The sequence below is a fragment of the Equus caballus genome, chromosome 3 (assembly GCF_041296265.1).
Source record: "Equus caballus isolate H_3958 breed thoroughbred chromosome 3, TB-T2T, whole genome shotgun sequence".
Classification (NCBI taxonomy): domain Eukaryota; kingdom Metazoa; phylum Chordata; class Mammalia; order Perissodactyla; family Equidae; genus Equus; species Equus caballus.
Genome location: NC_091686.1, coordinates 57083054 through 57108818, shown reverse-complemented (window position 1 = coordinate 57108818; position 25765 = coordinate 57083054). Strand labels below are relative to the sequence as shown.

At 39.2% G+C, this 25765-nt stretch overlaps 1 long non-coding RNA gene across 1 annotated transcript in view; it reads right to left on the bottom strand.

Moving 5' to 3' along the window:
- The window catches only part of LOC138923623 (uncharacterized), a 41417-nt gene extending 15862 nt beyond the window's left edge, over positions 1–25555 (bottom strand). Inside the window, exon 1 of the long non-coding RNA XR_011437504.1 lies at positions 25431–25555. This is a non-coding gene — a long non-coding RNA (uncharacterized lncRNA). The remainder of the gene's footprint in view (positions 1–25430) is intronic.
- Positions 25556–25765: the final 210 nt, after the last annotated feature.

Genomic DNA, 25765 nt, shown 5'->3' with positions numbered 1-25765 from the left:
GTAGGATATATTGGAGTATATGAGGAAGCCATTTGGTTTAAAACTAATTCAGCCTGACCTTATTTTTCCACAAAGCCCTGATGTGGCCTGTTGAGCATGCGTTGTACATCTGCTTTAAACACTGACAATGTCCCAAAGCCAAGAATGATGCCCTTAAAGATGGGGATGTGGCTTCCCCCGATGTCGGCATTTCTTTAAGGATAAACTGCTCTTCCCAGAAACTAAGGATGAATTCCAAGCTGTTGTGTTCACCTCGTGACCAACGACCTGCGGTACCAGCAAAAGTATCCAGCCACTGTTGTAAAAGGGATATTCCTGTCATACGTGACGGATGCTCTTTTTTCCCAGACAGCGTATAACTACCCTGTCCACCTCACTTCCTTGCAGTGCTTCCCTCCCTCGTGGAGGTACTCTCCCAGGCTTTACGGTCCCTAGGTTTGGCTCATGAGAAACTCACCCCACTTTTGATTTATAGATTGATTATAGATTATTTGCATTGACATAAATTAAAAATATTAATGTTAATAAATGCAAGCCAAGCCTTGAATTTTAAAGGATTAGTGACCCCTTTTACCTACTTTTAACTTTGAACTTATGCTAGGTATTCATAAAAGCAAAAAATAGTAATATTAACGAGCATTTATAAAACATTTATTGAATACCTACCTTAGAGCTTTTGTATAAGCTCTATGTAATTTTTAAATGATTCATAGATTTAATTTAACACTGCGAGGTAGATGTTATGAATTCTCCCGATTTTATAAATGAGAATATCAGGACATAGCCATATTGCTCGAGACCACACAGCCTAAACGCGGCAGAATCAGCCTTGAGCTCAGGTTCATAACTGCTATCACACTATTCTGCATCTCAGTGGCAAATGAGATTTGGTTGATAGGACAGTGAGAGACAAGGGATGAGACGACTATTCAAAATCTGAAACAGAACCACCAAGTTAAATTTCTTACTTAGAGAGAGCTATGCTGCCTATGCTCAAACTCCCCAAGCAGAACACACTGCTGATGTTACACAGGGCGTTCAGGAAGCAGCGAGTTCAGAGCCTGGCAGATTTCCAGAAGCGAAAGTGGGCTGACATTAGCTGTGGAAGCACAGCTCCTTGGGTCAGACTATTGGTAACAGTTTATTCTTCAAAAGCGTGTTCATTGGAGTGACTCGGGCTGACTTTCAGAAGTAAATGGCTGTCACTGGCGGCTTGGCCTGAAGAAGTACATTCACTGAGGTGAGTTGTCATTGATAGATTAAACGGGTTTAAAACCAGCTCTGTAGTTACTTGTTACAATGGCTAAAAACAATTAGTCTTTTACTAGGAGTGTGGGACCCATTATTCTTAAACCTCTTTTTTGGTCCACCCTCAGCCAAAGCTGCAGAAGAAACCATCAGGGATTGTCCAGATCTTCGTCACTCTTATTCATGTACCTTAAAGACAACGTTTTGTGTATAGAGATGTGGTTTTCAGTTTGAGGGTGAATCAGCATGCTTTCTTTTTGTTTTATCTTTGAATCATTTAATAAGACAGTGGCTGCATAGCAGCATTTAAGGTTCTAGCCAACAGATATGGAACAACAGTGAAACAAACAAGAAAAACTGAAAGCATCATAAGAAGAGACTAGAAGGCACTCTGGAAACATAACCCTGGATTTCCAGGCTTAACAAGTAAACAAGTTCCAACAATTCTCTAAGTCTACCTTAGTCAGTTGCCTCTTCTTTTAGTTTAAGGATTGTTGGAGGCTGAATTGGATCCCCCCAGTATTCATATGTTGAAGTCCCAACCCTCAGTAGCTTAGAACATGACTGCATTTGGAGACAGGTCTCTAAAGAGGTTATTAAGTTAAAATGAAGTCATCAAGGTGGGCCCAACCTTAATCCAATATGACTGGTATCCTTACATGAGGAGATTAGGGCACAGACACACACATGTGAAGACACAGGGAGGCGAAAACGGCCATCTACAAGCCAAAGAGAGGGGACTCAGAAGAAACCAACCCTGCTGACATCTTGATCTCAGACTTCTAGCCTCCACAATTTTGAGAAAATAAATTTCTGCTGTTTAAAGCACCCAGTTTGTGGTATTTATTTATGGCAGCCCTAGCAAATTAATGTGGATATAAATTATTTCAACTCATCTGTGGCATTAATCGATTACAATGTGAAATGTAAACAATGGTGCTTATTCCTCTGTGGTTGTCCAAAAGGAAACCCAAGTCTCTTCAGTTTTCCATAAATACTCACGCTAAGGAATTTAAACATTTTTGTGCCCCCAAGGTATGGACTATATTATTTACTATGTCAGCCAAAGTAAGCACAAAATTTTAACAACCAGCTCAAGTTATCTCATGCCTGTTGATGGTGTTATCATCTTTAGGAGTTTCTTTCATCAATTATTGTTTATTTTACCAAGAAGAGTTTATCCCCGTCTTATAGCTTCAACCTTTGGGTCACTTCTGAGTCAGATTCTATTGTCACTTAATACTGAGTTGTGTTTTCTTGACTTACACGTGCCTTGTAATTTTTTACTGCATGCCAGGCATCAACTGTAGAACAGCAGAGACTTAAACAGTATTTCTGTCTGAATATGGACACACCTCTTCTTCAGTTAGCCCTTTCCAACTATGAGGCATTTGGTGTTCTACAGGGAAAAACCATAACCAGTTTCTTAAAATCCATCACAACATAGAGGTTAATTTAGCAATGTTATACTGGAGCATTGTTTTTAATTCTGGAAGTAATGTTTTAAGAAAGACTTACTTTATTTATTTATTTTTTTTTTTTTTTGAGGAAGACTAGCCCTGAGCTAACTGCTGCCAATCCTCCTCTTTTTGCTGAGGAAGACTGGCCCTGAGCTAACATCGTGCCCATCTTCCTTTACTTTATATGTTGGATGCCTACCACAGCATGGGGGGCCAAGCACTGCCGTGTCCACATCTGGGATCTGAACCAGTGAATCCCGGGTCACCAAAGTGGAATGTGAGCACTTAACTGCTGCACCACCGGGCAGGCCCAACTTACTTGATTTTTATTGCTTATAAGATTTGGCTATGTGAGTAATCTTATATATGTGCATATTACTATTAAATTTAGGGATCAGTTAACGTTTTTATTATTTGCTATTTTTTATATAATTATTATTAATCAGCTTTCATTAAGTCATCCTGCAGGAATAAACACTCTTCAACAGTTACTCTTACAACAAAGGTTAATTCTATATTCTCTGTTAAAGGTCCTTTGCAGGTTGGCTGTGTCTGTGCTCCTGTTTTCATTCTGGGACTCAGGCTAAAGGAGCAGCCCCTGTCCAGGACACACTATGTTAGTGGCAGAGGGACAAGAGCAATAGATGAACCACCTGATGACTTTTAAAACTGCAGATCAGACATGGTATAAGTCACAGGTTGCGTTCCTCAGAAACAGACACTAAAACGGAGTTAGTGGGGCAAGATGTTCATTAGAAGTCAACACCTGTGAAGAAAGAGGGTAGGAGCAGGATCGGTCAGAACAAAAAGCTAAACTGTGATGCAGGCTTATCAGAGCTTCCACCAACCCAGAGGGGAGCTCTGAAACAAGCATTGCCCATCAGAGTATCCCAAATGGGGCCAAAATTGCTTGGTCTTTATATTCCCCGCTCACTGAGGCACCAGATGTGGGCTGTCCTGGGAAAAGCATGATCCAAGGAAAAGCAGCTCTCTGCAGCTAAGGCAGATCTTAAGGAACCTACTGCTGGAGGCTGCCTGCCAATTGTGCTCCTGACCTGGGCAGCAAGTGCTCCTCTGAAGGGAGATCTGAGGGGAGCGTCTCTAAAACGACTGCTGCATACATTCTGCTCACATTCTTATGGCTAGAGTATGTCCTATGGCCAAGCCTGTTATCAGTGGGGCTGGACTGTACTCCTCTCACCAGGAAGTGAGGTTAGAGGGAGGTTAAGGCAAATTCCAAGCTCAGAGCCCTGTAGGGATATGCCTAATAGAGAAGAGCAGCAAATAATTAAGAAGAGTAATACAATGTATTACAATGTCCAGAGGCCAAATATGACTTCCTTATTTTATAGTTTAGCACCCAGAAATCCAGGGATCTCAAATGACTTGCCCATACGATGTATATAATTCCTAACAGTGTACCTGGTACACAGTAAACACTCGATATTCTCAGGACAAGAAAAATCCAAATATAACTAATTCATCAATTTTTACTGATGTTTATACTTTGTTCATAAACAGATAACTGTTGTCTTTCATATTGGCTTTGCCCTCTGTGGACACAGGTTTCAGTTTCGTCTGCTCTGTGAGAAAGTTACTACTCATCCTCCAGCTTTCCACCTTTCCTTGTGAAAGGATTTCAATCTAAAATGGAACCTGAGGATACGGAATGGAGAATCTCACACACGCGCCCTCAGAAGAAGGCAACAAGAACTGAGAGACTGATTTCCACTAAATGCCTGATTCATAGAGACCGAGCCTTATCCCTGACCGATGAGCATCCCCCAAGACTCTCTCCCCATCCTCAAGCTAATGAGCTTACTGCTTGATCTCTGGCTGAACTTCCCCCTCTTTTGCCTCCTTGTCTATAAATACAGCCTACTCCAAAGCCTCAAGGGACTTGCCCATGGCTTGCTACAGCATGCATTTCCCAAATTGCAATCCCTCTGCTATTCCTGAATAAACTCAATTTCTAGTAATTTGAGCTTGCCTCAGTTTACCTCTTTACATAAGTTGACCTTTTATGGTGTCAGAATGCAGGAGCTGAAGGAGATGACTCCCATAGGTATGGCAACCCTAGGAACCGAGTGAGGTACCCACAATGAGCCCCTTGCATTCAACGCTTCCGCAAGTCACCTTCAGCTTCTGTTCAATGAGTCTCTTCTTCGATTTTGAGTTCCCTCCTTTTGGTTGAGCTCTCCAACTTTATTTGGGGTTTGCTTAAGGACAGATTTTCCTTCTGGTGAGTACTCTTTTGGTTTCTGAAAGAATATGCTTGATTTCTGAATTAGAGTGCACTTAGTTTCTGAATTAAAATGCACTTGGTTTCTGAATTAGAATGCACTTGATTTAGATTTAAACTTGTGGATTTTCCTGAGAGCAAAACTAAAGCTAAAACCAGTGGGCATGAGTTGAGCACCTAAACACTGCTAGAGCACTCACCATCTTTACATGAGAGACAACTGTATCCCAAGCACAAGACTCCCATGGACAGATAAGGTGGTCACGGATGAGCAAGTTTCAGAATAGGTCATTTGCCACCCACAGAAAATTCCATGCAAAGAGGAACACCTGGTCACAGGTCAGACAAGAGGGCAAAGGCCATCCACCAGGAAAAAGAAACATCCCATGAAAGGCACATTGTCAAACAAAACCCAAGTCCCAATCCTAAGCATGGCCTTAGGTTATCTAGGATTTTTTTTCTTTGCTCTTCGGACAATTATGAAAATGGGATCCCAGTCATTTAAGTGCTCTAAGGGTGCCCCTTCCCCTGCCACTTTAGGAACCCTGGCCAGTTTTGTGTTAAAAACATGGTCTCTCCTCGTGCACATGGACCAGCCCTACGGAATATAGCCTGGAAATACAATGACCATTACAAGGAATGTTCCAATGAGACAAGATTATTTATGAAGTGCACGTGAAAGCAAGGGTTCCCAAATCAAACAAACAGAATGGAAGAGCTATTTTACTCGGCATGCAGAATCCTCCAAAAGTCTTCGAAATTCCAAAATAGCTTCATTGAAAGATTAATTGCAAAAGATAAATGAAAAATTAAAGCTATAAGGGGTACCTAAAACAAAAGACTATAAGACTAATGTAACTCTTATTGATCCCCTCTACTCTCCCTTACTTGAGTACTTATTCTACTAATCCTCTGTCTAAATTGTCTTTACATTCTGAAGAGACTAGACAACCAGAAACAAAAGTTCACCAAGTTAACGGCCTTACAGACATCCCTGTATCTACTCTCAAAGGAGGATCCCCATACAGGCCCCTCCCAGTGTTGACAGGACTCTGAGGGATTCTCCAGTAAAACTACTACCAGTTTTCCCTTAAGTGGCAAAGGAGAAACTAAAATTAAAATTAACGGAAAATCTTGCCAAATTCTTGTAGATGCCAGAGCTACACTCTCTACTTTGAACCTCACTCGCTTGGGCCCCTGCAGATGGGATCCTGGGAAAACTGACAGAAGCCAGCAAAGGGTGTGAATTCTTTCCAGAGTCAGCTATCCTAAGTCTCTGTCTGAAGTACCCACTCAAGAGAGGAAGGTAAAATATAACCACTGTCCCTTGTTTTCCAAATCCAGTCCCATTGGTTACTGATCCTTTCTCTCCTAGGGACAGCTATTGCCTTCTTGTGCGTCTCATTTTGCATCCTGAGAAATTGGCTTGGCAGTGGTCAGGTTGAGGGCCCCAAAATATGGCTCGACAGAAATGTGGGTCGCACCCCATTTGCAGCTAAATGTGGCTGGACAGAAATGCAGGTTGAATCCCTTTCGTAACTAGGATTTTATTAACTGTTTCCAACTCTCAGGGGAATTGTCTAAGTATTTCCTTCTTTTGGTTTGTCATTGGGACAGTCTCTGGATCTTGGGAGGTTAGTCTCCTTTGTACCCTTCTTGGGAATGCTTCTTGCATCCAAGAGGTCATTCAATACTGCCAGGAATATTTACTGTTCATCCCGGCTGAACCTGACAAGATGTTTGAAAGGATTTTTTTAAGTAGCTCTATGGTCAAAAGTTTGCCGCTTTGGGGCCTGACACTCAGAGCCTGATGGGAACTTCTTTTAGGCCTTTTCCCCTAAGCTAAAATAAAACTATGTAGTCAGAGGGGAAAAAAATATTCTGAAGCCTTTTGTAGAAGTATTTACTAGAACATTCCAAAGACAAATCTCTAAATCCAGAACACGGGAATCTTTTGAAGTTCTCCAAGACACAAAGAAGCAAATTGTGGATAATGTATTCAGATGGGTGTGTCAGTTCTGTGATAACATTCAGGCTACAACACAATTCTTTGAGGAATTAGAAACAGCTGTCCTTGTCTTACAAATTAAGTCCTTACAAGTCCGGAGATGTGGCTCCAGAAACAATTCAAAGTCCACTTATCCTTTTTACCAATCCTAAAACCTCCTCTATTCATCTCAAAAGGTTTGCAGATATTGTAAAACATCTGGATTTAGGGAACAAAAGTCCTTGGAGGAACTTGGATTTTTCCCCTGTGTCTTTGAGATGTAAATCTTCCACTCTGGTCTCTCTAGGAATTCTTATTCAGTCCATCTCTTTGAAATACAAACTTCTAGGAGGTAATTATTATCAGAAGAAAAAAAGGAGGGGGAAACTATTTGGCACTTAGGTGAATAAAAAGTCTTAAGTGTCTTCTCCACAAATATTAATAAAAAGTTTAAGCCAGCTGAGCAGGTAACTTTAACATATTCCATCTACCAGAAACACAGTTTGGATCCAACTTTTATAAACTAGTGAATTTTGCATTATCATACCTGCCTCATGGCTAAATTTTAAAACAACAGCTGTAAGATCTCTGTTTGCATCCATCTATGCGTTTATGTATGCCTATCTATGTGTGTTGTAGGTGTGTAATATTTTTCTACCTCCAGATGCTATTGCTAAAATTAATTTGGAAAGAGCTCTGATTAATTGGCTTAAAGACAAATAAGTGCTAGGGAAGTTAAGTACACTCTCGAAAAATATAAAAATGAACTCAAATGTTTTTCAAGTTCTCATGATCTAGGATAATCCTTGGTAAATAAAAGTTAGTTTAACCTTGTTAGTCTAATTAAAAGAGCATGTCTTTAGAATTATCAGCATTAAATATAACTTTTATTCTACCTGGGTTTACTAAAAGTCAAATAAATTCATGTTATCTCTCTTATAGAATTTGTCAGGGAGAAAGATAATTTTAGATGATGGTTAGCTGTTTAATGTCTCATGAAATTGTCGAGCATAATCTAAACATAATTGTTAAGAACAAGTGAATTAAGTAAATGTAAGCAAGATAAAAGTAAAAGTTCATAAACCAACTTTTCAACAAGAATTGTGCTTTATGGTATGTGTACTTAAAAATAGTTTACGAAGTCTCTTTGGTTACTTGAAACTTTAAAGTTATACTGAGATAAGTTAAACAACGGGTATTCACTGGCTATGTAGACCATTTCCAAATAAGATAAAATACTGAAAACATTGATTATTGAACGTAGGTTTGTCTACTTTTGTCCTCCTTTTACAGAGGAACTAAAGATATTTGGGTCCATTAGCAACTGTTTTGTGCCACATTGAAAAATTTACTATGAGGAAAAATATACTTCCAGAAGTTATAAAATGTGTTTATAAATTTGTCAGTTCACAGTTGCGTGCTTCTTAGTTTTCACTAGACATTAGGTTTGTAAGGGTTAAAAATTCTAAAATTGTAATTACAGCTACTAAAAATAATAAGGGAAACGTCTCTGTATGCAAGGAAAGTAAGATGTGTATTTTCAGTAAGAAAAGGTATGAGGAATGGAAACGCATTTTTGTTGAGGGAAAAGAAAGTAATTTTGTCCTAAAGTAAAGCTGGTTATTTCAGAATAGGAAAGAGTAGAATAGAGGACAAATTAAATGGACATAGAAAGTTGAGAAAAGAGAGACAGAAAGTTGAGGAGAAAGAGAGAAAATTTTACCTTGTGTGGTCAAGCTGGCTAAAATTGAATGAGTTTGTCATGAGATTTAAAACTAACCTTTAATATCAACAGCATACTCATGTAAAACTAAACCTTAATTTTCCTTCATCAGACAAAAGGACAAAGTTTTCTTGGATTTTTGGTCTGCTTTTGATAGGAGATTATGATCTTTTCTTTATCTTTTGATTAACCTTCTTGGACAGCAAAAATTCTGTGTCTTACCAAAATAATTTACTGTGCTTCATTTTGTCTTTATAAGATCTTTGATTAGTTAAGAAACCCAATCTTCTCAGTATTAAAAGACCTAATGTTCACACCTATGTAACCTTCTGTATTTGCCTTTAACATCTTCTATTATCACTTGGTTAAATAGATAATTAAGTATTATTTCATAATGATCTGTGATCCTATTTAGTAAAATGTTTAAACCTTTGACAACTTCCCAAAATCAAATTCTACATGGAGTCTTTTTGACCTCAAAATAACTTTAAGAATAACTTTGGAAAAATCTCAAAGGATTTGTCTCTCATCTGGTAAAATGTTAAACAAATTAGACTTACCTGATATGTTAAATTACATAGGGAGCATTGTTAAATAAGAAGTAGGGTTTACTTAGCTTATATTTGTACGGATGCATGTCATTAATATACATGTTCTAGAAATTGTATGAAATGCCTAGAAATCTGATATGTTCTGGTATAATCTTGTCAGTCATAATTCCAGTTATTATCTTAAAATGTTGCACATCACAGAAATAAAAAAATTTCCTTGCCAATTCCATTATAATGAACTTTCATCAGATCTTTAACCATGGGCATTTTTAAGTCTTTTGTTGTTTACAGACAGTTATTGTCTTACTCTGATGCTTTTGCAAAAGTTAGACTCATGGAAAGGACTCTACCAAGAACTCTTTACCACTGACATCACTGCCAAATTACAAAATGTCACACTTAGGGTGCATATTTCACAACTGAAGAAGTCCCCACCTGACATCTGGTCCTGTGCAAACCCCAGAGACATCAGAATCGAATTGACTAGGATCTTGCTGACATCAAGGTAGACTGCTTCCTCCCAAGACGTCAGATCAAGAATGTTTCTTTCCATTCCTCCATCCCTCTCTGACCATCTTTTTCTTAATTCTTATACCATGAAGGTCTTTGTTATTCTTGTGTCCACATTTTGCCGTGTTCTGGTCTGAAATAATAATGCCACTGTTGACATATCTCATGCCATTGCAAAGGAGGTGTGATCCAACCTCCAAACAGCTGTTGGATTTGTCACAATGCTGATGATCGTATAGCCTCAGTTTCTCTTGAACAATCTCAGCCCCCTCTCTGTCATGTCAGACTCCCTAACCCTGGGGGTCCATAACCCTGTCTCTGGTTAACAATCCCAAACCAGGGAACTTTTCATCCAGGTGCTGTACGAAGGGACATAAGGCAAAATTAACCAAAATAAAACCACCTGCATGGTCTACAGACCCTTAAATTTTACTGGCTTCCATCACTGTCACCTTTCCAGTCCTGAGACATAGACTCAAATGGGAATCACCAGGAGACATTCATGATTCAAAATTTGCTTCCTTTGGCAGATCCCTACTCCCCTGACTAGGAGTAAGTACAAATGAGGCTATGATCAGAAACCTCTCCTTAACTCTTAAAGATATTGCAAAATCTGCTGCTAAAGCAACAATTGCCCAACGAAAATCCCTCAACTCTCTGGTCAAAGTTTTTCTTTATAATAGGATAGCCCTTGATTATCTTTTAGCAGAACAAGATGTTTGTGTTATGGCCAGGACCACTGGCTGCACTTAGATTGGCACTTCTGGGGAAATTGAGACTTCGCTACATAAGATCATTGAACAAGCCAGTTGGTTTAAAGAAGTGAATCCTTCAGTGGGGTCATTCTTTGGATTGATTCTGATTGGTTTGGGTCTTAGGGACCATGGCTCTGAAGCGTACTCCAGACAGTGGGAATTATTCTGCTTATAATAAGAATAGTAGTCTCCATGGTGCACTGTATTAAGAATATTGTTTTTTGGGGGGCTGGCCCCATGGCCGAGTGGTTAAGTTCACGCGCTCTGCTGCACATGGCCCAGTGTTTCATTGGTTCGAATCCTGGGTGCGGACATGGCACTGCTCATCAAACCACGCTGAGGCAGTGTCCCACATGCCACAACTAGAAGGACCCACAACGAAGAATATACAACTATGTACCGGGGGGCTTTGGGGAGAAAAAGGAAAAAAACAAAATCTTTAAAAAAAGAATATTGTTTTTATGCTTATCCTAAAATCCAACTGACCACAGAAACTGAGCTAACCACCCTAGAGGAGCATGACTGAGATTTTTCATGTCTCATTCCTTTTGTTGTTCAAATGAGGCCAATGAAATCCACTTGCCATTTCCCTACTCTATGAGACAAGACACCTGAGGATGGTCCCCCTCAGCTCTGAGGGACATGTATTCCATCTAAAAATGTCTTTGATCAAAAAAAAAAGAAAGAAGGAAAACAACACCTAAATGACATGGTTGATTAGCAATGCTTTCTGTAAAAGATCTTGATCTAGAGGGTAAAATGTGAAAGAGTTTCCATCTAAAATGGAACCTGAGGATATGAAATGGAGAATCTCAAGCATGAGCCCTCAGAAGAACAAAACTTAAGAAGTGAGAGACTGATTTCCATTAAATGTCTGATTTACAGAAGACCAAGACTTATTTCCTAACCAATGAACATCTTTCAAGAATGTCTCCCCATCCTCAAGCCAATGAACTTACTCCTTGATCTCTGACCAGACTTCCTTCTCTTTGTGCTCCTTGTCTATAAATGCAGCCCGCTCCAAACCCTCAGTGGACTTGCCTATAGCTTGCTACAGCTTGCATTTCTCAAATTGCAATTCCTCTACTATTCCCAAATAAATTCAATTTCTGATAATCTGAGCTTGCCTCACTTTACCTCTTTATTTAGGCTGACATCATAAAAAGCATGCTTTCTTAAATTAGTGGCTGTTAATTTAAAATTATGAGCAAATTATTTTAAAACATTATAAATGGACTGTATATTAATACTAGACCTTGATGTATTTGGCTACGCTCTCTTTAATAGATCATAGGAGTTCAAATTCATTGCATAGCCAAATCTCTTCTTCATTTCCTCAGACATATTATTAAGACATTATGAGTAATCTCTGAAAGATATTCCCTTCCAATCCTGTGAAACATCCAAAACATATATTAATAGTCAAGGATAGATGTGATACTGTGATTTATAATAAGAAATATATATTTGATCTTCCTCCCATTCCTGGCACAAAGCTCTTAAAACCCTTGGAATTTCCTAAGTGATTAGAGCAATAAAGGTGAGTTTGTTATTCATAATAAGCTCCTTTCAGCCACACCTGAGTTTATGTTAATGACATGATTTTTGGAAAGCCCCTCAGGAACCTAAAGATGGTGGCTAGTTGCCAGGGGAACCAAAGATAATTAAAGGGTTGGAAACTTTCAGCCCCACCCCAACCTCCCTCACCTCTGGGGAAGGGAGAGGGGCTCAAGGTTAAGTTCAATTACCAATGGCTAATGATTTAATCAATCATGCCTAAGTAATGAAGCCTCCATAAAAACACAAAAGGACAGAACTCAGAGAGCTTCCAGGTCTGTGAACACGTGGAGGTGCAGGGAGAGTGTAGGATGCCCAGGGAGGGCATGCAAACTCTGCACCCCTTCCCTCATACCTTGCCCCGTGTATCTCTTCCATGTGGTTGTTCTTTAATTATATCCTTTTATAATTAATAGTAATCTAGTAAGTAAACTGTTTCCCTGAGTTTTGGGACCTGCTCTAGCAAATTAATGGAATCCCAGGAAGGGGTCGTGGGAACCCCCAATTTACAGCCAGTGGGTCAGAAGCGTAGATAACAACCTGTACGTGGGGTCAATGTCTGAAGAGTATATGTTGGGGATGAGGGGCAGACAGTCTAGTCAGACTGAGCCCTTAACCTCTGGGATCTGATGCTATTTTCAGGTAGATAGTGTCAGAATTGAGTTAAACATTAGAACACCCAGCTGGTGTCACAGAATTGCTTGATGTGTGGAAAACCCACACACTGGGGTCAGAAGTGAGGCAGTGTTGCAGTAGAGCATCAAAAGCAGAGGGGACACACAGGAGCATGTTGTTCCTTTTCAACAGAATATAAGTTTCCATCATGAAAGTTTTACCGATGTATTGATGGAGTAAGCCCATTTTCAAACAGATCTTCTGCTTCCTGAAAAGGAGACTAAAAGTTCTTCGACAGGAGGCAGGCCTTTTCCTCTACAGTTACAGAGACTGAAAGCACAAACATGCTGATATAATTTCACCAAGATGCAGTGTAAATGACAAATATAAGGACGTCTTCTGAGAGGAGATAAAGACAGCATGTGAGAATGAGCCTGTTCAGAAGACTAATGATAGACGGTAAAACTATACCTGGAGCATGGTTTTGCCTAATTTATGACATGACCTATGGGAAGTTACCAAATATTTGTGCCCTGAGAATCCTCTTAAAGTTTATTCAGTGGGGGGAAATTTTTCCCTTGCCCCTAGGTGAAATCTACAGCTCATCCAGTTAGGTCTTTTTGCTTATTGACTCACTCTTACATAATAAATGATCCATTTAGTCACTTTTAATTAAACAAAGAAAGTCTCAGTTCAGAATTAGAAGATCCAACCCAATGTATTCATCAACACTTCAGTCTTCACTGCATGGTGACGGATCTCTTCCCTCTCCCCCAGCAGAGGCCCATGGTTGACAGGCACTGGTCTTAGGGAAGGAACGTGGGTTGGCTTCGGTTCTCTGTCCTCAATTATTTCCTTCCTCACTTTCAAGCCCCAGATTACAGTAGAGGAGATGGATGAAATAAAGGAGTTAGGACATTACCTGCTTGATTGGACGGCTCACACTCTGGGCCTGTCAGTTCTTTAAGGCTGACTCTTTCTCTCTTGGGCACAGTTGTGGGCTCTATGGAGCTTCTTTGACAGGGACAAACCCGTTACTTTTGGCTCACAACTCCTCATCCTCCCCCTAGCCCTTAGATGCCGTTCATGGTCCACTCCACACAGACCCTCACCTGCTGGAGTCCCGTTGTCCTCCTTGGTGATCCTCCAGGCTAAGGTAGAACGTGAAATGGTGATGTTTTGGCTCTCTGTCCATTGTGTCCATAGCTGGGCATGCATCCATTAACCTCACATGCTCCGAGAGTGCAAATCAATCAAAACACAGGCACCTCTGTCCTGCTGAAATTCTCCTCTAACTCCTCTGGCTTTCTCAGGTGTGAGGAAAGCATACGCGTCTCCAATAGCAGGGAACATGGTTCAAGTTTTCTAGGTGCTCTAATGGAAGCGCCCTACCCTGGACCCAAAGTGGAGCTAGCACCCTGCCAAAGTCACCTGGGGAGAGAGGGTGGGGACCTAAAGGCTATAGTTCTCTTCAAAGTGAGCTTTTTTTTTTTTTTTTTACAAATTCTCTTTCCTCTCCACATGCTGATTCCTTTTAAATTCTTGCAGTGAGTAAGGTGTCAAAAAGCATTGCAAAACCGAATACACACTTTTAATAACAAATCTTTTTATCCCCCTCCTTTACTACCATGGAGTGAAATCTATAGATAATACAACCTACCCACATATACAATTTCAAGGAATCGATACAATGCCTCAAGTGTGAAATAAAGGATAAATAAAATTTTGTGTATATAGTAAAATAATATACATTACAGTATTTAAATGTGCAGGCAAGGCTCCATCAGAAAAGAAAAGGAAGAAGCCAGATGTTTGCCCTCACTTGTGATGAATAAATCTGGATTTATTTAAGAAAAGGCAATATTCTATCGAATACTATCAACCTTTCTTCTCTATATTTGTCATTTTAAAATAAGGGATAGGTAAATATATGCAGAGCTGGATAGATGAGAGACAAAGGTTCGTTCAACATGGATTCAACTGCTGTAGGTGCAGAATGAGCCATTTTAGCAATTCAAATTTCACAAGTGATACTGCCTTCAGTAACATATTTTGAATTCCTTACCAAGCCCTACTAACGCTGAAAATACAAAAAGATTGTATAAAATTTTTCCTCTACTTACACAGTAACTACATTCCTAGAAAATTTAGTATATATGAAAACCATGACAAACTATAACAGCTTGTCACTTGTGTGACATTCGAAAGTCACACAGAACACACACGGGACAATTCTTCATCATGTGGGGTTGCCCCACACATTGCACAACATCTTCCCCCTTTGTCCCAGCCAACTAAAGGCCAGTTGAACCTCCAATCATTGTAACCCCGAATAAACACCAAAAAAAAGCCCAAAAAAATATCCCCTGGGAGAGTGTGGCACATCCCCTCCCACTTAGAATCACAATCTATTTTCTCATGCCTCTAACAAAACTTAAAGGCTGCATCTGTTACATCCTGCTGGGAGCAAGAGGAAATATAAAATCTTTTGAAAAGAGTCAAGGAAAAAGGAAAGGTCTTGACCCAGAGCACAGTTTTGTATAGTTCACTGTGACTAAAGGCTAACACCGGAAGTTGAAGGCTAAAATAAGATGACTATTATTTTCCTCTTACTTAGCATATGCATGATTTCTTACATGAACTTTGTTAAAACACTTTCCAAAGGACAGAAAGTGATGATTAGGTTGATGAGAAAAAGCAACGTAGAAAAAGGAAGTATAAAATGATGCTTATAAAATGATAAAGGCATTTCTTTACACCCTAATTTGAGCAAAAAAAAATGTTAAATACCTGAGTTAATAATGCCTGTGCTATTGATTTTCAGATAGCAAAAGTTTTCCTGGCCAGATTTCCAAATATATGCTTTCATCATCAAGATGAAATGCATGGACGGGTGCTTAAAGCTGAAGGCATCTTTGTAAAGAGTGCGGCCCATTGTTGGAAGAGAGAAAACATACCCCTTTGTTTACCTGCTTTATGCAATTATGCAATTGGTTCTGATTCACAAAAGCAAACTACAAGTGAGAAATGGTTTAATTGACATCCTACGAAACATATATATATATATATATTTATATATATATATATATACATGTTTCAGCATATCCTTCGCAGCCCATGCCAAGGAAAGCCACCGTATGTCTCTAACGGGCTTCCCCTCTCTAACCATCAGCTACTGTGAGCTGCTCTTCATGAAGCTGCATTATGAGTAAACAGATAAAATCTGCTCTGTACCCTTAGATAAATTTCCTCCAATGTGAAGGCAAGGATTAAAACAGTGTTTCCTGCAGAGTTAGCCCCGAGCCTATTCCTCTAATTCCACCTTTGACTTCAGTAGAACCCTAGAGAAATCATTTACTCTCTTGATTCCATCTGGACCTAGTGATTCTAACACTTTAGCTTTGTTATCCAAATGTACTAGCAACTCAGCATTGTTCGATGTCATGAACAGCAGGTGTTGTGTGTGTGTTAAGGCCCTTACAGCTCCTCCTGAGCAATCAGACATTTAGGGCCTTCCACAACACTTAGGGCCAGAAAATCACGTTCCCAGGCTTCTGTCCAGGTAGATATTATCCTTGGCATTTTCCTATGCATGACTCAGAGATTGGCTCTCAGAGCCTGTGCCACACAACTGCTTACTGAGAAGTTTCGTTGTTTTATCTATTTGCATTACCAGTGCAACCTTTTCAAAAATACTAGAATATTGTTTAAGAAAGACACTTTTGTTTTCTCCACATTTGGGTTCATTTTCAGACATGAAAGCCTGCACACAAATCAGTTAGGAAATTGAGGAAGATGAAACTAGAGATGCATAATTTACATTCAAGCCTATTTGTTTATTTAATAGCCTCTTCCTTAAGCACAGTTTTAGTACATAAAATTATATTTGAGTTTCTCAAACTTGCATGTCACCAGAATGCAAGGCTCTATAAATATTATCATAGATCACGACTCTAATCATAGTAAAAAGCTTCACTTGAATACTATCCTTTAAGATAAGAGCAAATAGAAACAAAATCCATTAATATTTTAGATTTTTACCTTCTGGTCATATTAGCCAGAGTAATTCAATCTCTAGTCATAACATGCATATGTCTACATGCATGTTTTTTAAGTATATTATGATTGAAGAATAATAGAACTATCTACTCTAAGCATTTACAACATTTTTTATAACTCCACGTTAAGCCTAGTGTGGAGTGGAAAATGAAGAGGCCTGATCCTATGGCTTAGAGAGCCACTGGTCAGGTTACCACTGTTGGCAGTGAACTCCATCTCTGGGGATCCTCCAAAGAAAGTTTGAATTTCTTCGGAGTATAAGAAAAGATTCCTGCATTGGGTGTGAAATTAGCCTAGACAAAGCTAAAAATCCATATGCAACAAGACAGATGACATTGTTTATTAACATGGGGAGGAGAGATTCGGTCTTCTAGGGGAAAGCAGTAACAGCAGTGGCATGGGCTCTTGTCTTTTGACTACCAGAATGTGTTCACACTCATTTCCTTCCAGGGCACCCATCCTTTTCACATTCTCAACCAAACCGCTTCAAGTATAACTAACTTCACCTCTGGGATGGAGGAGCAAAGCATGCCATAGGCTTAGGCAAGCAGCACATTCCATCTGCTGGCCACATTGGTGATTTCTGGAATGGGCACCAGACACAAAATAGGCCAATCAGGACCAATAAGCTCAATTCTAAAGTCTTCTTTGCAGTATCAGGGAAGTGGAGTATCTATTATGCTGATTGGGTCTCATCAAGCTGCGAGCCTGAAGCTCTGTAAGGCCGGTGGGCAGAGTGTGAAAATGGAGCCAAGCGAGAGGAAGCAGAGTAGAAAAGTGGACTCCGAGGACATCTTTTGAGTTCTGAACGGAGGCAAGTCTGTCTGGTTACATAAACCATTGAAGTCTTTTCTGTGCATTTGATAGGGAAGTTTGAGTTGGATGTTTTGTAATCTGCAAAAAAAAAAGTTCCTAAGAGGTAAAATGGAGATTACAATTCTCCACTCCATCCTCAATACTAAGGATGATGTCAGTTGCATAGTAGGTGCCCAACAAAAACTTTCTGAATGAATGAATAAATTCCCCAAGGGGGCTTCAAGCAGCAGGAAGGACCACAGTTTGGCTCAGAAGAGGGGAGGGGTGAGGAAGAAGCGGGCGTGACTATGCGTTGGTGAGGAGATCGTGTAGAAGGAGAGGAGAAGTTTCTAGAAGTTATTACGACTGTGAAACTTTGGGGAGATGGAGAGAGGTGTAAAGAGAACTTTGCAGAAGTCCTGCTCTGTGATAAGCTACATACAGGATTCCTACATTAAAAAAATGTCACCTTAGGGTCTGTAGTCTATTGTTCAAGGCTTTTGGAGTTAGACTACCTCTCTGAAGATGAGTTCTTGCAGAGGCTGTCTTCAAGGCGGAGCATACTTGCCAGGTTTAATGAACACTACCTATAAGTATCTAAATTCTTTAAGTAGAAATCAAATTCAAATGTGTTGATAAAAATAGGCATATTTTGGGGCTAGCATAGTGGTGCAGTGGTTAAGTTCACACACTCCACTTCAGCAGCCCAGAGATAACAGGTTCAGATCCCAGGCACAGACCTCGCACCTCTTGGTCAAGCGACTCTGTGGCAGCTTCCCACATAAAATAGAGGAAGCTTGTCAACACATGTTAACTCAAGGCCAATCTTCCTCACAAAAAAAAAAAAGGAATATTTTGACCTTTCATCAAGAGAAAATATAGAAGGAATTTTTTTTTCCTTCAAGCATAGCTTTGATTAGAAAGTTAAGATCATTTAACAAGAAAATTCGAAATGCTTACCCAATAAATCTGTGGATATTTACTTCAATAAATTCAACTCAAATTTTTAGCCGAGTTCATTTCTTACAGGTTCCGTCACTGGCTAATTGCCCCAAGGAACCAAAGGGAGGTTTCTGAAGCATTTGACTGTTTCTCTAAATTGCTTTCTTTTCTTATGTGTTATGTTAGGAGACGCAATCACCAACCACCCTAACCAATCCAAACCCTAACACAAGAGCAATGCCTGTGCAGGTGGGCCAAAAAGCGCCCAAGAGATGACCTTTGCTTCATCTTTAATGCTAAGATCTCAGCTCTGGGAGGAGCTTAGGCCTTATTACTAGAACCTGTGATGTATGTGGAAGCATGTTTTTCAACTGAGCCCACGCAAATGACTACCCACCTCAGCTTTTGAATATTCATTCGCCGTCCAAAATAAAAGGCCCCGGCTGTCCCGTGCTCAGGGAGAACTACAGCTTAGGAAATGATTCCATGTCGTCTCCTACTTGCTGCAAATAAATGGTAGTTTGTGAGACAACTACCATTACCAAAAGTTTGGTCTCTGAACCCAATGCCAATCCAACTAACGAGAAGAGTGTCTTGAGTGGAAAGAAAAAACTTTACTTTCTTTGTCAGGCAGAGGGAGCAAAGCAATGGCTAGTGCCTTAAGAATTGCTAGCTCCCCGTTAGGAAGTGGGGAGGAGTTTTTAAAGGCTGGAAATGTGGCTGTTTATGGTGGGAGTGGGGCGCTGTGGCCTTGCCATTCAGCATTTTCCCATGGGCCTGAGTCTGGGGCTGCTTCCAGCACAGGAGACAAAGGATTTTGCAGATGAGTGTCCTTGGCTGTTTATCTCCATGGTGGATGGTAGACTCTGGCATCAGAAAGCCAAGGAGTTGGGGCCTGGGAAGCTTCAGTTTCTTGATATCCTCTGGACGTTAGGTTCCCTGTAGTAGACTTCACGGACCTGTGATTAGTTACAACTTTAGTGGGGGCCCGGCATGAGGCCATCTGGGTTTTTAGCAGTTTGTAACTTCTATTTGGTTGTAAAGCTCAGGGAGTCAGAGGTTAAAGAAACAAATATTTACATATGACTGTGACTAAAGAAGCAGGGAATGGGGATGTGTGCTTTTAGTTTTAATCACTTATATGCTGGGTTCACTGTAGGGGAACTGACATCAGGGCTGGTATTAATTAAGAGCCTGTAACACTACTTCTGGTCTGATTTTAGAATCTGATTTTAACTCACCAGAAAGCAAACCCACTTTGGTTTGGCAACAGTTGCTCTTTTATATCAAATTAATGATTTTGCTTCTTTTTTTAAAAGAAATACTTTAAACTTTGCAAATAAAAAGAGACATATTAAAGAATCAAGAAATTTGATTATTATATTGACTTTAACAGTCCTATAATTTTTCATAAATTTATAAAAATATTCTTGATCACCTATAACTCAATAATCTTTACGACCAAAAATTTAAAAAGTAATATTTCTAACAGACCAACTACCAGGCAAACACTGACAAGCTGAATATTTTAAATACTGCCACGATAGCTTTTATTCCATTAAGTTACAATTTTTTCCTGAAGTAATCAAGGAATATTTTTAGCTTCTTTAAAAAGAATCAATCTGGGGCCAGTCCGGTGGCCAAGTGGTTAAGTTCACATGCTCTGCTTTGGCGACCCAGGGTTTCACCAGTTCAGATCCTGGGCGCAGACATGGCACCGCTCATCAAGCCATGCTGAGGCTGCGTCCCACATGCCACAACTAGAAGGACCCGCAAGTAAAAAAAATATGTAACTACATAACGAGAGGCTTTGGTGAGAAAATGGAAAAATAAAATCTTAAAAAAATAAATAACCAGTCTATGTTGTGATTCTAGCAAGAGCCTCCTTTCCTTAAACTCTGTGATACGCTGTCGTTACATCTGTGGGTCTGGTCATACTCAAAGGCTTTAAGCAGAATGATGGACAATAAAAACAAATTTGAAGACTCTCCACAACATCAGAGACAACAATAGGGACATGACTGTAAGTTCCATAGTAACTCTTTATGTGACCTTCAGTGTCTTTCTTAACTTCTTTATGTCTCATTAAATCATATAAGGTGAAAGACCTCTTCCAGGGTATTAAGGAGTCACTCTATTATTGCAACATTAAGAACACAACACTTAAAACATGTTAGTCAAAAATGAGAACATCAGATGATTAATAAGAAATAAGAACTGATGATATTTGAAATTATTTCTCTTTGAGAAAATAATAATATGCCATTTGTTCATACTTGGCTTATCAATATTTCAAATGAAAGCATTTTTTAGTGATTTTTTTTAGAGAGGCTATATCCCCAAGGGATGTATCAAAATTGGGAAAACATATATAGTTTAAAAATAAAATAATTATTTACCCTTTTCTTTGATTGAATTTTTTTTAGTCCCAAAACGTTTGCCTTTGATCTGAAACAATGTTAAAGAGGATTTTTTATTATTAACAGTGGTGTACAACTTTTAAAAGTTGGGAAACAGTGATTTAGTAGGTTTAAGGAGAAGAGGAAGATAAAGTAAACTTCACTTGGAAACCTGAAAACTCATGAGACAAAATTACCTATGGAAAGGAATGTTGGGGAAAACATATACTTGCTTGACATTCTAGCACATTTTCTATCTTGAGTAGGATCTCATTTATTTTAAAAAGTGAAGCAAGATTTGGATCTACTGTGACAGAACTTCCCAACCTTTACCAAATCTTGACTCACATAGAAAACAATATTTACATGATGCTCTGGATAAATGGATGAAGTGCTTATAGCTGAGGGACAGCCAAAGGCTCTGGGCCACCCCCAGTCACAACCCAGCTCTAGTGCCTGAGGGGATCAATATCTCCACCCAAGCATGTCCATTGTTGGATGATCTGTGGGGGAACTTTGTTTTCCAAAATGAAAGGGCATGTAAATCTTCCACCACTTCTGCAAAACAGCTTAAAGTGCACCCATTCACAATAATGAGTCAATAAAAATCCACTACTTACTGCCACACTAAGTATTCTACACAAGCTATTTTGGGGATCAAGGGGGCCACAACGCAGACTTGCATACAAAAACAAGGGCTGTTATCTTTGTTTTATAATCATACCAAAAATGAAGAACTCAATATCATAGCTAAAGTCCAAATCCATCTTTATTGATTAATATCTAATGTATTTAAAAATTCTACTGTCTTACATTTGGAAAATTAACCAAAATTAATCTCTAGCTGTAAAGCAGATGCTTTCTCCTTGTCACTTGTATTTTTTCGGTAGTCATTTTGATTAACGTAAATATTAGCTAACATGTGTCAAACTTTTCTAAAACCATATTTTCATGAAGCAACCAAGAATTAAGAAGTGTTAATATCAGAAATGCCAGGAGAAGGAATAAAGGAATAAAAGTATAACTAAATCATTGTGAAGAAAGTGGTTAAACATTAAATCACCAGATACTGGTAGTCGCAGAGGTAGGAGGAGGCTAGAGCGAGATGAGGTTGCCAGGAGTGGGGGTAATGTTTCACTGGATGCATCATGCTCCCCTATATATCTGTGCATTGGGGGCACTTATAGAGCAAACGCGAGTAAGAAATCCTTCCAACACAGAGGGCCTGGAGCTCCTCTGCCCAATATGGCAGCCAGGAGCCACATGTGGCTATTGAGTACTTGAAATGTCGCTAGACCAAATTGCGATGAACTAAATAAGTGTAAAATACACATTGTATTTTAAAGACCTAGTACCAAAAAATGTAAAGTATCTCATTAGTAATTTTTATACTGATTGCATATTGAAATTCAAAATCTTAGCTATATTGAGTTAAATAAAACATACTATTAAAGTTAGTCTCACCTCTTTACTTTTCAATGTGGCTTCAAGGAAATTTAAAGTTACAGATGTAGCTCACCTTTATGGCTCACATTATATTTTTATTGGATGCTAGCCTAGAGCATAAATTATGTGAGAGAGAAGAAAAAGATGAAATGAGCATACAATAGAAAAAGAAGATGCTCTGGAATAGGTCAGGAAAGAGACAATTTCATTAAACACACCTAAAAAGTTTCTCTTAATTCCTCAGTGAAAAAGAATTGTAAATCAAGAAGCCCACTGTAGCTAGCCTAACCTAACTGTGTATGGTTCTCAGTCTGTAAAGCAGATTTAGTCATTCTAAATGAACTCTTTCATTGTCATTTTATAAATTCCTCCCTCAAGTGTTGCGATAGATAGATGGCAGATGGATGACTAGATAGATAGATAGATAATCTCTACTCCGTGGAGTCTAGCGAACAATTGCATGAAAGATTCTGGTGAGGAAAATGTGGCTACATTACAGCTGTATATTTTATGTAGAATTGCGAAGGTATAGAAGGCCAACCACTTCAACTATGTTTTCAGGTGTAGGGGAGGAAGACATTTCCTCTACCGACTCTGGGTCCTTCTGGTCCAACAACGAATTAAATTCACATGAGACAGAATAACAGGAGAAAATTAAACAAAGCTTTATAACACGCATACATGGGAGAGACCCAGAAAAACTGAGTAACTCGCCAAAATGGCGGAAGCTCTCACCTTAAATACCATCCTCAGCTAAAGACAAAGGCGGATGTTGGGGGTGGGGGAGTCAGTTATGGGAGAAAAAGCAGGGTGAATAAGGGAGGGTCGTTATGCAGATTTAAGGCCTCGCCTTCCCAACTGATTCAGAGTTTGTAGAGATAAGGTCATCCCCCCTTCTTCCTGGTACAGAAAGGGAGACACATTTACAGATGGAGATTTCCTTTACAAATGTAAATGTCTCTCAACAAAGGGTAAGTAAATTCTACTTTTCAGAGTTTCTCTCATATCTGCAATTTTTAAAACTAACCAGCCCAAAATAATCCTCATGCCAAAGAGACACATCTTGGGGCAGCCAATTCTAGTCCCCTACACAGGGAAAGTGAATAATTCATTATTCACGATAGATGGTTAACTTTCCTATTTTAAAGATTTCCAAACCTTCTTGAAGAAGGGAGAAATTGTCTTTGGCTTCTTTGCCCCTTTCTCCAGGCATTGGGAACCCCCAGGAGTGCTTGTCTTCCTCCCCTGGGCTCCAGTGCAAGATATGTTCTTTCCCTGTGGATGAGTGGCATTGAAAATTGCCCCTCCTGGGCAACACCCTGTTTTCCTCATCATTTAGAGAGTTGTGTTATGAATTGCCATTTATTTTACCCTTAGCCCTTGCATTCAGTTACACTCTATTTAAGTTTATTCTGATAGCCAATGATAAGGGAAGAAAAGATGGAAATAGTCTGTGGCTTCAGTTTTTCCAATGGATTTCACAGAGAGTTAAGAGAGCTCTGAATCTGCTATGCCAAAACAAATAAATTTTCAGGCTTTTCCTGTTCCAGTCAACCACCATGTAGAGAAAATGATTCTTTTTCAAGAAGTGGGCATAGAGAACTATCTACTTTCCACTCTTTATCTGCATCCCCAGTTATCATCACTCCTAACACTAGCCTTCGACTCAGTTCTGGAGAGATAGAATTTCAATTTCGGGGGGAAATGCCCATAGTATATTACTTCTAAAGACTTTTTTTTAAAAAGACCCAAAGATCTTGTGGCTAATTATGACTGAGTATTTATTATATGCCAGATGTGGCTTTCACCAATCTTTAACTCATTTAAATTCATAACAACTCTATGTAGTAAATAGTATTATTATCAACACCTCCCCCTCTCCCCATTTAAGATGAGAAGACTGAAGCTCAGAAAGTTGTCACTTGCCAGCAGTCAGGCTGCTAGTAAATAGCAGAGCTGAAACTGAACCCAAACAATGTGTCTGCAGAATCCACGCTCCTGGTCACTGCACAGTTCTGCCTCTCTTAAGGACAAACTCAAATAGAAGTCAAAAGATTCTTACTTAGCACATAGCTTTTCTTCCAATATTAATGTCCCTTCTCATTAATAAGTAATATACAATCTCCACTTTTGTATTATGAGTAGTTTGAGGGCAAGAATCACAGGTGGAGCCTGCAGCCAATATGGCTTTATCAATTGGTTCATTCAACAAACAGGCTACTGAGATCCTGATGCGCTAAGGCTTAGGCCTTAGCCACTGGGAGTGTAAGAGCAGCACAACAACCTCTGACCTTAAGGTCCTTACAGTTGGAGGTGGTTCCTTAGCTATAGCATAACGTGACAAATGCTATCCTAGTGGTATCAGCCTGGTGCAATGAAGACACAGAGAAGGAAACAGATCATTCTGCTCAGCAATATGAGAAAAGAATGAAAACTTGACAATGACTTAAATAGACATTTGTTTCAAATTTTCCATAACATATAAAATTACACAGTTTCTACAAAAAAAAAATCAGATGACATGTAAATGAGTATCGGGAACTATAACCTTGAAAACATGAGGCAGCTGAAGAATCTTTTTGTGGCATATATTGCTCATACATAACTATATAAATAATACATTCTCACACAGACATAAATATATTTCCACATCTTACGATCACATCATGTACAACGTTACTGCTAAACTATCATTATTTTGTCACCGTGTTGGAAATTTTAATGATATGCCTTGGGGTTAGATAGGTTTCTGACAAAAGCTCACCTCTTCTCTGACATTATTTACTGATGGTTTTCTCTTACTTATTGAGTGTTATTTATATTGCCTTTCTGCTAATGCATTTCTTTCCCACACCCATGTTTAGTATAGTTTCTCAAGACAAAATGTCATATTAAGAGGGAGCAGACATCTTTCAAGCCCTGAGAACACTACAATAGTAACATATAAGGAAAATAAGCAAGCGATAGTAATGATTTTCTTCCTCCCTCCGTCCCTCCCCCTCCCTCTCTCTCTGTCCTTCTCTCTCCGTCTCTCTCTCTCTATTCTGTCTCTCTGTCTCTCTTTCTAAGTGGTGAAGAGGTTTAACCTACTGGGAATAGCAAGTTACCGTAACAAAGACATGACAGCATGATAGAAAATACCTTTTAGTCCCGAAGCCCGTATTAGTCCACTCAAACCAGGATATTGTTAACAGTTGACTTATCTTCTATAATAAATGTGCTTGAATCAATTTACGTTTTTCACAAAATGAAACGTTACAATAAGCTTTCTAATTATATAAGATGTTACTCAACATGTAACAGATGCTGCTCTCTGAGAGAAGAGTTTAATGCAGGGATTTGCTCCCTTGCAGTTTCTTTGGAAGCCACTTACTTCTAATTCAATGACATCTTAGTGGCAAAAGTTCAGAGGCTTAACCATAAGATCTACTTATAAAATAATTCTATAGTAAGCTATAATTAACCATTATTCCTTT